The 15266-nt window shown below is 38.7% G+C and overlaps 1 long non-coding RNA gene across 2 annotated transcripts; it reads right to left on the reverse strand.

The window, feature by feature from the left end:
* Positions 1-5407: 5407 nt before the first annotated feature.
* Positions 5408-11221, reverse strand: LOC125916475 (uncharacterized). Of its 2 annotated transcripts, none has more exons than XR_007455929.1 (2): positions 11101-11221; positions 5408-5907 (listed from the first exon to the last, which is right to left on the reverse strand). It is a non-coding gene; the product is annotated as an uncharacterized LOC125916475 (long non-coding RNA). The 2 variants fall into 2 exon arrangements; XR_007455930.1 differs by having other exon boundaries at positions 11094-11221.
* Positions 11222-15266: the final 4045 nt, after the last annotated feature.

Here is a 15266-nt window from a genome sequence, read left to right on the forward strand (position 1 = left end):
ACTAAACTCTGTCTGTCTACTAAGTAATCCACTGGACAAATGGACAATGGATTTTCTGAAGGGAGGTGGTTTCAGGGTCTGGGCTTCATGGTCTCTGGTTCTTTCACACTGGCTATCCTGGTCCAGACAGTTGTTCTCATGCTATTGCTCGTATGGCCTGGACTGAGAAGTCTACATCCCACCCACTGGCTTTGCATGGCCTCATCGGCACCCATGTTTCTAGAGATTAGAATAGAAGGCTCACCATAGCTAACACCCTTACCCTTTGTCTTCCTTGGCTAAGGGGGCTTGGTCACAATCTGAAGCTACGAAGTCTCTTTAGGAGAAGAGACAAACTTTTAACGCCCTCATTTCCTCTTTCTTATCCTTCAGTGTCTCCAAGTGGCAGAGAGTGATACTCTGGAAAGTTGTGGATAAAAGAGACTGGCTTTTTTTTTTTTTTTTTTCAAAGTAGTGTGTGTTCTTTAATTTTATTTTCTGGTTTCTCCTCATCTCCCTGCTCCCCCCTTCTCTCTCTCTCCCATTCAAGCCAGCTTTGGATTAGAGTTTCAGATCAACTTTCAATTCTCTTTTAGCAGATTTTTAATTATCCCAAAGCTGTGCTCTGAGGAGGCTGGTTCAGAGACTCCAGGCGGCTTTGGTCACATCTGCAGATCACGTAGGTATAATCTCTATGGCAACTGACCCGTGTTGGGTAGAAGCAAATAAAGCTCAGAACTAAAGGTTAATTGCTATTTCATTTCTGCTTTTTTCCCCCTTGCAATTCCAGCATTGTGGATGGAGGTTCTAATTAGAATCAAATTATCAGCAGATTGAACATCTTCTTTATGAGTTTGGTGGCTGAAAAATTACTCTAGTTGGCTAGAAAAGGGAAAATGATAGATGGTTTCTATTGGCCTCAATGTCTTCTTTCTTACCTCTTGGTGGGAGTGGACAGACAGCTTAAATGGTCTAGCCAAATGGTCTAGCTCTTTTCAGCACCAAGGAGCATGTTCCTTATTGATTCTTACTATATATTGACGTTAATAATCTTACTGACAGTGCTGACCATTTACTGTGAATTTACTTGTGCCAGATACTCTGCTAAGCACATGTGTACATGATCTCATTTATTATTTTTTATTTAAATCTAAGTTCTTTAACATATAGTGTAATAATGATTTCAAGAATAGAATTTAGTGATTCATCACTTACATACATCACCCAGTACTCATCTCAACAAGTGCCCTCTTTAATGCCCATTACTCATTTAGCCCATCCCCCCAACCCACCTTCCCTCCAGCAACCCTCAGTTTGTTCTATGCGTTTAAGAGTCTCTTATGGTTTGCCTCCCTCTCTGTTTTTACCTTTTTGCTTCCCTTCCCTTATATTCAACTGTTTTGTTTCTTAAATTCCACACGAGTAAAATCATATATTTGTCTTTCTCTCACTTACTTATTTCACTTAGCATAATACACTCTAGTTCCATCCACGTTGTTGCAAATGGCAAGATTTCATTCTTTTTGATTGCCAACTAGTATTCCATTGTATGTATATACCACATCTTTATTCATCAGTCGATGGACATTTAGGCTCTTTCCATAATTTGGCTATTGCCGACAGCACTGCTATAAACATCGAGGTGCGTGTGCCCCTTGGATCAGCATTTTTGTATCCTTTGAATAAATATCTAGTAGTGTAATTGCTGATTTATAGGGTAGTTCTATTTTTAAATATTTGAGGAACCTCCATACTGTTTTCCAGAGTGGCTTCACCAATTTGCATTCCCACCAGCAGTACAAAAGGTTCCCCTTTCTCTGCATCTTCGCCAACATCTGTTGTTGCCTGAGTTCATTTTAGCCATTTTGACAGGTGCGAGGTAGTATCACATTGTGGTTTTGATTTGTATTTCTCTGATGATGAGTGATGTTGAGCATCTTTTCATGTGTCTGTTAACCATATGGACTTCTTCGGAAAAATGGCTGCTCATGTCTTCTGCTCATTTCTTCACTGGACTATTTGTTTTTTGGATGTTAAGTTTGAGAAGTTGTTTATAGATTTTGGATAATAACCCTTTATCTGATTTGCAAATATCTTCTCCCATTCATTCTTCAACCATTCCATTGGTTGCCTTTTAGTTTTGCTGACTGTTTCCTTCGCTGTACAGAGGATTTTTATCTTGATGAGGTCCCAATCACTCATTTTTGCTTTTGTTTCCCTTGCCTCTGGAGACATGTCAAGTAAGAACGTGCTGCAGCCGAGGTCAAAGAGGTTGTTACTTGTTTTTTCCTCTAGGATTTTGATGGCTTCCTGTCTTACATTTAGGTCTTTCAACCATTTTGAGTTTATTTTTGTGTATGGTGTAAGAAAGTGGTCCAGACTCATTCTTCTGCATGTTGCTGTCCAGTTTTCCCAACATACACGATCTCATTTAAACTGTAAAGTGATGCTGTAAGTTAGAGATTCCCAACCCCATTTTGCAGATGAAAAAACTAGCCTCAGAGATTGTAAGTAACGTGTCCATGTCATATAACTAGTAGGATGCAGAGCTGCATTTTGAACCCAACTTACCTGACTCTAAAGCTCTTAACCATTAGTCAGATCCCGAAATATCTGAGAGGCTCAATCTTGGTTAGAGAGACTAGGAGACTCACAGCGGAGGTTAGCTGCCCCAAATCGAACATGCTCAGGAATTTGGCTAAACTCATTCTCTTCCCATAGTGTTCCTGAGATAGTAATTACAGAATAATCGTATCTGTCATGGTACACATTAAATCTTACGTACAGTTTCCGTGGTTCCCTAGAATGAAAAAAAAATCAGTACAAGGTCTTTACTCACCCTCCCCACATGGTATTATTGTGTTCACTTCTTGCCTTTGCTCAAGTCTTCCTCCTCCCTGGAATTCCTCCTTTTCTGTATTCTACTATTTACGCTTCTCATCCTTCCAAGCTCACTTGAAAACACAGTGCCCTTTATGAAGTGTATTTTCTTTGATAACTGTGGCTTACATTTTTTTCTTCTGTTGTAAGTTCCTATAACTATTAATTTTCTGAATTGTTGAAGTAGTGGTTAACAGTTTAGATTCCAACTCGGATTCCCTGGATTTGAACCACAGCTCCACCATTTAACACTTCAGTGTTCCTGAGCCAGTTTTGCCATGTGTAACTGGGGGCCATAATAGAATCTATACCTTAGAGGGATCTCGTGAGCGTTAAATGAGTTTCTATGAAAAAAATACTTACAAGAATTTAGTGTTTATATCAAGTACTATATATGTGGTTTGCTGTTATGTCCTGCTTTGTTCATTAATTGTTGTCTTTTATGTTATTCAGGACAGAAATTCAACTGAAACACATCTAAGCATGTGTAAACAAGGGACTTTATTGGTCTGTTAACTGGGAAATCCAATGATATGCCTAACATGGGCATCACTTGATCCAGGGACTCGGTGGTGACACTCAGCAATGCTTTTTCTCTGTGTTGGATTAATTCCCAGGCAGGTGCCCCCTCCAGCTTTAGATTTACAATCTTACACACCCATCTTGCAGCACCTCTTTCCTGTGAGCCCCAGCAAAAATTCTGAAATAGCTTTAATTGGCCCAATTCAGATCACGTGTCTACGGGTGAACCAAAGTTGGTATCCATGGGGATTCTCACTGTCCAGACCATGGAAACAGAGGGTAGAGTTAGCCCTGGTCAAATCATGTGGCTGGGAGGTCCCCCATAGAGAAATTAGGGCATAAGTCTACCTCAGTATCTGCCATTCCAGTTTTTATAGTACGCTATTTTTGGAGGGTAGCATCAGACCCCTATTTCATACTTAACATGGGGCAGAAGCTCAACAAACCATTTACTATTTGATGGACTTACATGTGTTGTCTGCCCTTAAGACTAGGAAGTGAGCTTCGTGGGTCATAGCCTGGAAACCCAGCTGCATTCAAAGCTGCCTTGGAAAGCTGGGGAAGGGGAATGGGGAAGGGGAATGGGGGGAAGTCAGAGAAGAAGAAGGGGATGGATGGGATGGGGGAGCCTTCACCTGCATGTGTAATATTTGTAAGGTTTTTATTTCTTAGCAGAAGGATATGAAGCAAATATGGAAAGATGTTCATACTGGTTAAATCTGGGAAATGGGAACGTGGGTGCCATGGCAGTCTTTGCCTTTTCTGCATGTTTGATATATTTCATTTAAAAACAATAAAACAGAGCAAAAAATAGTAACTAAGTAGCCAGGCATCATTTTCTCCTCTGAGTCTCCTGGATACCAAAGGAGAGCTCAGCAATCACAGAATCCCTGGAGGTTTTCTGACTAATGTCATTTATGAAAGTCAACCCTTCCTGCTCTTTCATCTGATATAAGACATAAAGTTCAGAGTTACCTTTTTAAAGAAAAGTTTAACTGCCTCTGGATATGGTTGAGAGAAAGCTTTACCTGAAAGCTGTTATGAGAAATAACAAAGTAAAAATTTATAATAATCATAGTAATAATGCCTACCCCTTATTGAGAGCTATTTGTCAGGCACTGTGCCAAGCACTTGATACATATTACCTCATTTAATTCTACCAACAACTCTCTGAGGTTGGGTGCTACCATCATTCCTACATTGTAGGTAGGACACAGAGGCTCAGATTGGTTAAGTCACTTGACCAAGGTGAAGTAAGTGAAATTTGTAGAATGAGTCTCAGGTCCAGATTTGTTTGATTCCAAAGCCTATCTTGCCCCCACCACCAAGTTCTCCCCCTCTGCTTACCAGGAGTAGGTCTGGGCACCAAGAAAGTTTGGCAGCTGATATTTCCTGCCCCAAAGAGTAGTATTAAGGACATGGACCTAAAGTCTGAATGCCTGGCTGGACTGTGTTGCTTACTAGCTATGTGACCTTTGGGAAATCCTTCAAACTCTTTGAACCTCAGTTGTACCTGAGTGAAATTGAAGAGAAAGATAGCATGTATGTCATAGATTTTCCTGAGGATTACATGAGGATGTGCATGTGAAATGCTCGGTGCAGTGGTTGGCAAATAGCACATGCTTAGTAAATGTTAATAATTATTATTTTTCCCACTAAAAAAGGTCAAGCCTCACAAGTCCAAGCCATTTTTATGTCTTTCATCACACTAGTATCTAAAACTTAGTTCTTTATAAAATATTCAACAAATCTAGATGGCTCTGCAAGAATTTTAAAGAAAAGGAGCAGCCACTTTTCCCATCCTTCTCCATCTTTAATATCTACTTCTAAGAGTCAACCACTTTTGATTCTGTCATGGACTTCACCTCATTTTTTCTAAGTTAAATTTCTAATTTTGAGATAACTATAGATTGACATGCAGTTGTAATATGGAATACAGAGCAGTCCCATGTACCCTCTAGCCAGCTTACATCAACAGTAACATCTTGAAGAACTTTAGTAGATACCACATCCAGGATCATGACACTGAAATAGCCAAGATACAGAACACTTTATTGCCACAAAGATCCTGTCTGCTGCCCTTTGGTAGCCAAAGTCACTTCTCCCCTGTTCCCACCGTCTCTTGCACCTCTGGCAACCATGAATCTGTTGTCCATTTCTATAATTTTGTAATTTCAAACAGTTTATATAAAAGGAATTATACAGTATATTACTTTTGGATATTGGTTGTTTTGAATCAGCATTATTCTCTGAAGATGGTTGTGTGGATCCTTTTATTGCTTCTTTAGCAGTATTTCATAGTTAGATGTACTACCTATTCTCAGCACTTCTTATCTTACCTCTCAGTTATGTATCCACATGTGGCCCCTGCATTTATTTTTAGAGCCAATACCATTTTTCCTTTATTCCTTCCTTTCTTCTCTGTCAGTGCCTGTTACTCATCTTCAGAATAATGTGGTCTTCTATGTTTGCCTCCTGTTTTTCAGTCCATTTATTTGTCATGGCCCCAACAATTGAAGTTACACTCTAAGAAAACAGAGAAGGAAATCTATAAATTTTCCTTCCTCATAATTTCCCTCTGGTAGTGCTTTCATTGTTGGGTGCAGAAATTCTTTTGTACATTTGCACAGACATTTGAAGAATCATAAGTGATCCGAGTTAGCAAAAACACAAAGAAAAGTCTTGGTGGTGTGAAAACTTTGACTCAGCTATTGGAAGTTACCTCTGGGCAGGGCTGCAGTACAGAGAGAATCTTCCAGTAATTAGTATGTTTCTTTCCTTTGCCATTTGGGTTCTTATGGCCTGTTTCTTTGGAACCCCCTCCTACTTAGCCCCACACAGAATTTCTCAAGGCCACTGGTAGCAGTATGAATCAATAAAAGAGTCTGATATTCCTTATTGAAGACCCTAAACAATTTATGGGAAAGAACTGCTCTTTCCTATTTTTTAAAATTGAAGTATAGTTGACACACAATGTTACATCAGTTTTAGTTGTACAACATAGTGATTTGAAAAGTCTGTATGTTATGCTGTGCTCACCATCTGTCGCCCTACAATGTTATTAAAATGCCATTGACTCTATTCCCTGTGCTGTACCTTTCATCCCCATGACTTATTCATTCCAAAACTGGAAGTCTGTACCTCCCACTTCCCTTCACTGATTTTGCCCATCCTCCCCTCCCTCACCTCTGGAAACCACCAGTTTGTTCTCTATATTTATGGGGCTGTTTCTGCTCTTTTGTTTGTTTTATTTTTACATTCCACACATAAGCAAAATCATATGGCATTTGTCTTTCTCTGACTTACTTCTCTTAGCTTAATACCCTGTGGGTCCCTCCATGTTGCAAATGGCAAGATCTCATTCTTTTTTATGGCCGAGTAATATTCCATTGTGTGTGTGTGTGTGTGTGTGTGTGTGTCCATTTATCAACAGACACTTGGGTTGTCTGCATATCTTAGCTATTATAAATAATGCTGTGATAAACATTGTGGTACATATATCTCTTTGAATTAGTGTTTTCATTTTCTTTGGGTAAATATCCAATACTGGAATTGCTGGATCATATGCTATTTCTATTTTTAATTTTTTGAGGAACCTCCATACTGTTTTCCACAGTGGCTGCACCAATTTACATTCCTATTAGCAGAGCTGAAGGGTTCCTTTTTCTTCACATCCTCGCCAACATCAACATAGTGTCTTTCACATAGTAAGAAAGAGCTCAATAAATACTTTTTTTTTGTTTGATGTATTGTTGATTCATGAAAGTTTGAATGAAAATGATTAATTTTTTGGGGGTGCTTGGATGGCTCAGTTGGTTAAACATCCACTCTTGATTTCGGTTCAGGTCATGATCTCATGGTTTATGAGATCAAGCCCTGTGTTGGGCTTTGCACTGACAGCACATAGCCTGCTTTTCTCTCTCTTTCTCTACTCCTCATCCCACTCGCATGTATGCATACTTTCTCTCTCTCTCTCAAAATAAATAAATAAACTTAAAACAAAACAAAACAAAAACATGATTCAGATTTTTGAGTTCAGCTGTTTCTGGAGCTTTGAGAAACTATTTTTCATATTTGCTCCTTTCTATTTTTTTTTTTTTAAACTGACATTTTGCCAAAGGGCTTGGTTTGTGCCATCCTTTCCCTTCCTAAAGAAGAGTGGACTGGGAATCAGAAAGCCTATTTTGAGTTTTGTGTCCATCATTTACTAACAGAAAAGTTTTGAACAAGTCAATTGATCTATGTAAAACGGTATTAGTGATTATCAGGCTGGTAAGCAACCCAGAGGCTAGTCTTCTCAGCATTTTTCTGACACAAAGTAAAATATTGTCATTGGCTATTGTGAGGGGATACGGAGAATAAAATAAGAGAGAACTCTTTCTGAGTGTATATATAGAGTTGGATATTCCAGAAACATGGACACTGATATTATTCTTCATTTCATGGGTTTTAGGGCCCCCATGAACAGATCTTTGATATCTTTTACATTAATTATCCTCCAAAAGTTGCCATATATTTTCTTCTTTTATAAGGAAGAATCCCTTCATGTATTTGTTGCAATTAAAAATTCTTTTGGTTTTCCTGAAGAGCTCTGGGGATATCCCTTTTTCTTGGAGATTTCATTGGAGTGAATTAATCTACATTCAGGCAAATTTAGAGATTCAATTACATAATAACCTTTAAAAGGATAATTATGTTCTTAAAAAAAATTTTTTTTTAATGTTTATTTATTTTTGAGAGAGACAGAAACAGAATGCGAGTGGGTTAGGGGCAGAGAGAGAGGGAGACACAGAATCCAAAGCAGGCTCCAGGCTCTGAGCTATCAGCACAGAGCCTGACACGAGGCTCAAACTCACAAGCTATGAGATCATGACCTGAGCCGAAGTTGGATGCTCAACCGACTGAGCCACCCAGGCGCCCCAAGGATAATTATGTTCTTAATGCCTTTATTTTTGTTTTTGAGGGAAGGAGTACAAATTTATTAATATGTTTACATGCACAGGAGTCCACAGGAAAGAAGTGAAACTCAAAGAGGTGGTTAGACTTAGGAGCTTATACACCATTTTCACAAAGCAAAGAGGGTTTGAGCTTCAAGGAAGTATAAGTTATGGGGAAGTAATAAAGAAACACATGACAGAACTCATGAGAGATAAAGGTTATTTTAGTAAGGTTTATGCAGACTCATTTTGGTGCTGACTCTGTCTCTTGCAAGACAGGTTGCTTTCCTCATCCTGGTACAGGAGGATGGGGTGATCTTATTTTCCCTTTACAAAGAAAAGGAAATGAATGCCCTACATGTAGCAGAAAAGAGGAGGGCAGAGAACTCTTCTTAATGCTTTTACATTTGTTGTCAGAGCTGATTTCTAAACATTCCTTTTTTTCTTATTTTTCATTTTTTTAATTTTATTTTTATTTTTTAAAATTTACATCCAAATTAGTTAGCATATAGTGAAACAATGATTTCAGGAGTAGATTCTTTATTGCCCCTTACCCATTTAGCCCATCTCCCTCCCACAACCCCTCCAGCAACCCTCAGTTCTCCATATTTATGAGTCTCTTCTGTTTTTTCCCCTCCCTGTATATTATTTTTGTTTCCCTTCCCTTATGTTCATCTGTTTTGTCTCTTAAAGTCCTCATATGAGTGAAGTCATATGATTTTTGTCTTTCTCTGACTGACTAATTTCACTTAGTATAATACCCTCCAGTTCCATCCATGTAGTTGCAAATGGCAAGATTTCATTCTTTTTGATTGCCGAGTAATACTCCATTGTATATATGTACCCCACTTTCTTTATCCATTCATCCATCGATGGACATTTGGGCTCTTGCCATACTTTGGATATTGTTGATAGTGCTACTGTAAACATGGGGGTGTGTTTTTCATTTTTTTAAGTTTGTTTATTTTGAGAAAGAGAGAGAGCAGACAGAGAGAGAGAGAGAGAGAACGAGCAGGGGAGAAGCAGTGGGGGGGATAGAGAGAATCACAAGCAGACTACACGCTGCCAGCATAGAGCCCAGTGTGGGGCTTGAACCCACAAATCATGAGATCATGACCTGAGCCAAAACTAAGAGTTGGATGCTTAACCTACTGAGCCACCCGGGTGCCCCTCTAAACATTCCTTTTCAGTTTAGCCTCTGACTCTACACCTGAGGATTCCTTTCCCCCTTTGTGATGGATGGCTGTCATTATATATAAGGCATAATTGATACCCCCAGGAAGGCTTTGGGACACCAAGAGGTCTACCACATTGGCCATTAATATAGATTCTTCAAGATGATGGACTGAGTAAGAACAAACATAAGGAGTGGTGATGAAAATCAGTTGTTGCTGAAATGTCAAACCTAGAGGGAAGTTCACTAGGCAACGATCACTTCTTGAAAATCAAATTGTAGGGGAAAGGGATTAACGTTTCTGCAAAACCTATCATGTGCTCAACACTGGGAAAAGTGCTTTAAATATATTCTTTCATTTATTCTTCACATTAGCACCATTTTATAAATGAAGAGTTGAAGCTCAGAAATACTGATTACGTAGCCTGTATAAGATTGCACTTGTGAGGGGCAGATTTGAATACAGATCTCTGAATCCAAAGCTGATGACCTTCCAGCAGGACTTGCTGCCTTGCAATAGAGGAAACAGGTTCACTAGGATATGGAGTTGGATGAAGATGCTGATTCTAGAGGGAAGTTCTGGAAAGATGGCCACGTGAACCTAACTCTCTTTTTTGTTCAGTATCAGTCAAGTCCAATAAAGCTTCTGAGTCAACTAGTTGGGGTCTGCGTGTTGCTAAGTGGAAATGAGGCCACAGGCTCCATGGGAGTCCCATTAGAGTGAACTGGTACAGGGTTTTCTGCTCTGTTGGGCTAGGCACATGTCTAGCTGCTGGTGACAGCCCTGAGGCAGGGATTATGAAATGGGGACACTGAGGAGAGCTTGGCCCAAAGACATGTGTGGGCTTTAGGAAGACATTTGATGTGGCAGGTCTCCATGAGACCTGAGATGCCAAAAATGTGGGCTTAGTAATCCCTGTCCTTGAGAAACAGGGAGGCTTCTACAGAAGACCATTTTGACTTCCTCCCCTTGGGGACTGCTACCTGCTAGTGTATTCTAACAATAACACCTGAGTCCCAGTTATCAAGGAAAAAAATGACACATGTTCAAACCAGAGATTGCAAGATCCAGCAGAGTACACAGAACACAGCCACAAATAAAGCTGCTGAAGGAGACATGACAATTTGGATGGAAAAATAAGTGCACTTAAAAAGATTCAAGTGCAGCTTGAAAGGACTTTTTGAAGCAAAAATCACTTTCTTTATCCACAGATGAGTTAAGGCAAAATGACTACTATTAAGACAGAAATAGCTGGCCTGGAAGAGCAAATGGAAGAAATTTCTCTCCAAATACTGAACAAAAACGTTAAGAAAAGGAAAATAGAGAAAAATATGAAAGGTATAGAGGATAGAGCCAGGAAACCTAACATGAGAATAATAGATGCTCTAGATTAGTAGAAAAAGGCAACTCACAAAGCAAACAAATAATAAATATTTTTCAGAGATCAGGAAGGCCTAAATCTACAGACTGACAGGACTTACAGAGTTGCAAAAGCATTACTCAGAATTTAGGTGTGTTTGTGTGTCTCTGTGTGTGTGTCTTAGTCCATTCAAGCTGCTATAACAGAATACCACAGACTGGTATAACAACAGTAATTTACTTCTCACATGCTGGAGGCTGGGAGTCCCAAGGTCAAAGCACTGGCAGATTGGATGTCTGGTGAATGCCTGTTTCTTGGTTCATAGATAGCTGCCTTCTCACTGTGCCTTCACATGGTAGAAAGGGAGAATTCTGGTCTCTTTAACCTCTTATGACAGCATTTATCCCATTCATGGGGGTTCCATCCTTATGACCTAATCACCTCCCAGAGGCTTCCCCTCCTAACATCATCACATCTCTAGCTCTATGTATATGTGTATGTTATAATATGTTTATAAAGCAGGGGACTGCAAGGTTTAAGATAGTGTTTTCCTCATGTGAGTGAGGCAATGGACAGGATGGAGAAAGAGTACACAGTAGATCTCTTAAGTTATTTTGAGTTTTTCACTTGAGATGAAAGTGATTCCATAAAAATGTTAGGATTGTTTGTTCTAGCTCTGTGAAGAATGCTGGTGTTATTTTGATAGGGATTGCACTGAATATGTAGATTACTTCGGGTATATCGACATTTTAACAATATTTGTTCTTCCAGTCCATTAGCATGGAATATTTTTCCATTCTTTTGTGTCTTCCTCAATTTTTTTCATAAGTTTCCTATAGTTTGCATTGTATATATTTTTCACCTCTTTGGTTAGGTTTATTCCTAGGTATTTTATAGACACCAAATAGCCAAAGCAATCTTGAAAAAGAAAGCCAAAGCTGGAAGTATCACAATCTAGGACTTCAAGTTGTATTACAAATCTGTAATCATCAAAACATTATGCTACTGGAACAAAAACAGACACATAGATCAATGGAAAAGAATAGAGAACCCAGAAATGGACCCATAAACGTATGGCCAACTAATTGTTGACAAAGCAGGAAAGAATATCCAATGGAATAAAGACAGCCTCTTCAGCAAATGGGGTTGGGAAAACTAGACAACAACATGCAGACAAATGAACCTGGACCACTTTCATATGCCATACACAAAAGTAAACTCAAAATGGATGAAAGACCTAAACGTAAGACAGGAAGCCATCAAAATTCTAGAGGAGAAAGGAATCAAAAACCTCTTTGATCTCGACCACAGCAGCTTCTTACTCAACACATCTCCAGAGGCAAGGGAAAAAAAAAGCAAAAATGAATTATTGGGACCTAATCAAAATAAAAATCTTCTGCACAGCAAAGGAAACAATCAGCAAAACTAAAAGGCCATTGATGGAATGGGAGACGGTATTTGCAAATGACATATCCGATAAAGGGTTAGTATCCAAAATCTATAAAGGGCTTATCAAACTCAACACCTAAAAAATAAAGAATCCAGTGAAGAAATGGGCAAAAGACATGAATAGACACTTCTCCAAAGAAGACATCCACATGGCTAACAGACACATGAAAAAATGCTCAACATCACTCATCATCAGGTAAATACAAATCAAAACCACAATGAGCTACCACCTGACTCCTGTCAGAATGGCTAACAGTAACAACTCAGGCAGCAACAGATGTTGGCGAGGATGCGGAGAAAGAGGATCTCTTTTGCACTGCTGGTGGGAATGCAAAGTGGTGCAGCCACTCTTGAAAACAGTATGGAGGTTCCTCAAAAAAGTAAAAATAGAACTACCGTACGACTCAGCAATTGCACTAGGTATTTATCCAAGGGATATAGATGTGGTGTTTTGAAGAGGCACATGCACCCCAGTGTTCATAGCAGCCCTGTCAACAATAGCCAAAGTATGGAAAGAGCCCAAATGTCCATTGACGGATGAATGGATAAAGAAGATATGGTATATATGTATATATGTACAATGGAGTATTACTCAGCAATCACAAAGAATGAAATCTTGCCATTTGCAACTATGTGGACAGAACTAGAGGGTATTATGCTAAGCGAAATTAGTCAGTCTGAGAAAGACAAATATCATATGACTTTACTCATATGAGGAATTTAAGATACAAAACAGATGAACATAAGGGAAGGGAAGCAAAGATAATATATAAGTGGGGTGGGGGGTACAAAACCTAAGAGACTCTTAAATGCAGAGAACAAACTGAGGGTTGCTGGAGGGTTTATGGGAGGGGTGATGGGCTAAATGGGTAAGGGGCATTAAGGAATCTACTCCTGAAATCATTGTTGCAGTATATGCTAACCTACTTGGGTGTAAATTAAAAAATAAATAAGTTAATTAAAAAAAATAAAAACAAAAGCCCAAGAATAACAGAGAACATGTAAAAAAAAAAAAAAAAAGCAAACCAAAGAAAATAAGGACTAATGGGCAAAGATTATAATTAATCCATTTATATATATAAAAGATATGAGAAAGAAGAAGATTGGTGCCTGGGTGGCTCAGTCAGTTAAGTGTCTGACACTTGGTTTTGGCTCAGGTCATGATGTCACAGTTCGTGGGTTCAAGCCCTGTGTTGGGCTCTGTGCTGGCAATGCGGAGCCTGCTTGTTATTCTCTCTCTCCATTCTCTGTTTCCCTTCCCCCTGCTAGTGCTTGCTGGTGCTATCTTCAAAAGAAATACACTTTTTGAAAAAAGGAGAGAAAAGGAAGGAAGGAAGGAAGGAAGAAAGGAAGGAAGGAAGGAAAGAAGAAAGAAAAGAAGTGGGCAAAAAGAACCAGGGAAATAAAATCAGTAGTTGTGATCTTATCAGAAAAGATGGAATTGCAGATTAAAAACACTAAACAGAGTGAAGGGAGCATTATTTATTGAAAAAAGCTGTGATTTATTAAAAAATAGAAAAGTTATGTATTTTTTTAAGTAAATCCAACCAGAGCCATTAACTATATAGAGAAGAAGTGCTAAGAAAAGTCAAGAAAATTTGCTGAACATGCAATGATAGTGGGAGACTTCAGTAGTTCCTTTTTAGAATTATATAGGTATGTTAGATAAAAGCTGCTTAAGAACAAAAAAATTATTGGGGCATCTGGGTGGCTCAGTTGTGTAAGCATCCGACTCTTGATTACAGTTCAGGTCATGATCTCATGGTTTGTGAGATCAAGCCCTTCATTGGGCTGTGCACTAATAGTGCGGAATCTGCTTAGGACTCTTTCTCTCCCTCTCTCTCTGCCCCTCCCCTACTCACATGCTCTCTCTCTCTCTCAAAATAAATAAATAAAAACAAAAATACACAAAAAATTATACATGCACATAATTATGTATATATATATATATTTGTAGTGTATTTACAAAAACCAATTAAATTTGCATACAAAGGAAACATTTACAAGTAAAAAACAGATTTTACAGGCCTCTTTCTTTAATCTTGATTCAATAGATTGAAAAAGAATAAAAAATGACCAAAAAAAGTCTTGATTGCTTAGAATATTAAGAAGCATAGTCTTATAAACCAAGAAACAGACTCATAACTACAGAGAACACACTGATGGTTACCAGAGAGGAGGTGGGGGGGGGTTGTTAAATAAGAGATGGGGATTAAGGAGTGCACGTGTGGTGAGCACTGGGTAATGTATGGAATTGTTGAATCACTATATTGTACACATGAAGTTAATATAAGACTGTATGTTAACTATACTGGAATTAAAATAAAAATTAAAAACAGAAGCCTAGTCTTAGATAACCACTAGATCAAAAAATAAATCAAAAGAGAAATTACAGCTCACTTAGAAGGCAATACTTAGGAGATAGATTGCTTGATATCCAATTCAAAGGGGATACTGTATAAGTTTGTTAGGGCTACCATAACAAAATACCACAAACTAAGTGGCTTTAATAACAGACGTTTGTTTTCTCACAGTTCTGGAGGCCAATATCACTTTGTTGGAAGGGCCATGCTTTCTCCTCAGTCTCTAGGGGAGGATCCTTCCTTGCTTATTCCAGCTTTTGGTAACCCCAGGCATTCCATAGCCTAACTTCAGTTTTTGCCTACATCTTTTCAAGGTTCATTTCTGTCTGTCTATGTCTCTTCACTTCTTCCTATAAGGATACCAGTCATATTGGATTAGGACCCACTCAAATTCAGCATGACCTCATAATTTGATTAAATTTGCACAGACCCTACTTCCAAATAAGATCACATTCGCTGGTACTGGAGGTTAGGACTTAAGCATATTGTTGCGGGACACTATTCAACCCATAGCAGAGCCAAGTGACCTCTGCACTTAGAAGAAACATTTTAGCCTCAACTACTTTCATGAGTAAAGAGAAAGCAATGGTTACTCACCTTT

The sequence above is a fragment of the Panthera uncia genome, chromosome D1 (genome assembly GCF_023721935.1).
Source record: "Panthera uncia isolate 11264 chromosome D1, Puncia_PCG_1.0, whole genome shotgun sequence".
Taxonomy (NCBI): domain Eukaryota; kingdom Metazoa; phylum Chordata; class Mammalia; order Carnivora; family Felidae; genus Panthera; species Panthera uncia.